Source organism: Mirounga angustirostris, unplaced genomic scaffold, assembly GCF_029215605.1.
Source record: "Mirounga angustirostris isolate CCGP_5_RB_7025 unplaced genomic scaffold, mMirAng1.0.hap1 SCAF_3, whole genome shotgun sequence".
NCBI classification, from domain to species: domain Eukaryota; kingdom Metazoa; phylum Chordata; class Mammalia; order Carnivora; family Phocidae; genus Mirounga; species Mirounga angustirostris.
In genome coordinates, this window is record NW_026991711.1 from 99548605 (window position 1) to 99549951 (window position 1347).

The following is a 1347-nucleotide window of genomic DNA, read 5'->3' on the forward strand; positions in this document are numbered from 1 at the left end:
GGGGGGAGGAGCAGTTACTTAAAGCCATTTCAGTCATGCTTCAAGTGCCCTAAAGAATAATGCCCACAAAGTTGCAACTTTCTGTTTTATGAATGTGAAGAAAAAAAATAGGTAGAAAAATTTAGTACTGTTCAAATCAAATAACCCTATTTCTTTTGAGATATATTAGAGGCAGGTGAATCCACAGACATACAATTCAAATGTAATCCGAATATGAGTTCATTAGCAGATCATTCACCTTGAGTTTATTAAAACATACATTCGTAAAAGTGTTGAAACACTTTTTCAATGGACCATCTTGAAAGGGATGAATTTTTAAAAGACAGCTATAAATGGATATGTAAATAGTATTGTAATTCGTACCAAACGTGATTTTTTTTTTTTTTTTTTTTTAGAGAGAGGGAGAGAGAATCCCAAGCAGGCTCCTCTGCCCAGTGTGGAGCCTGATGTGTGGCTCCATCCCACAACCCTGAGATCATAACCCAAGCCAAAATCAAGAGTCAGATGTTCAACCAACTAAGCCACCCAGGTGCCCCAAACATGTGCTCTATTTTAAAAATAGATTATCACCCTACTTATATCATAAGTATTCTTAATTACTATCAAAACAGTGATAGGATCAGAAACACCATTTTCACAAGTGCTTTTTATCCAGAACTTTATTCAACAAATATTTGAGCACTTGCCACATGCCAAGAATTGTATTTCCTAACATTATCACAAAGTTCACTTTTATCTGTAGCCTAAAGATGCTCTCCCAGTCTCTAAAACCAGTTCAGGTACTTTCTAATTCATAAAAATCCAGTTATGTCACTGACAAGTTTAAGTTTCAGTAGGAGATCTGCTAATAGGTACATAAATCTAGCTATTTTGGAGAGACATGGCCAAAATGTGCAAGAGCTCAAATATACTACTTGGCCTGGATCACAACAGTTCAATGTTTCAAAGGCTGTTCTGTATACAGAGCAGTCTCTTTTTTCTTTCTCTTTTTTTAAAGAGATCATTTCCTCATAACATCCAATTCAGTCTCCAACAGACTTGCTGAGTTTTAGGCTCTTGCTATTAGCTCAGCACTTTAACCTGCTAACTATGGGCATCACGCATGATTTGGTAGACATATTGAAGGTCATTTAATACCTCCCTCTCATCAGCAGCATCTACAACAATAATGGTATCAGCTCTCCCAACTCAATGGGTCATTGCCAAGTAAATTTTGAGAAAACTATTTAATAAGCCATATGCTATTCAGTATAAATAAAACATTAAAAAAATCATTACCGAGTCTTATTCTGCCCCTAACTACTTATATGGCCTTTGCCAAGTCACTTATAATATTGGTGTGTTCCC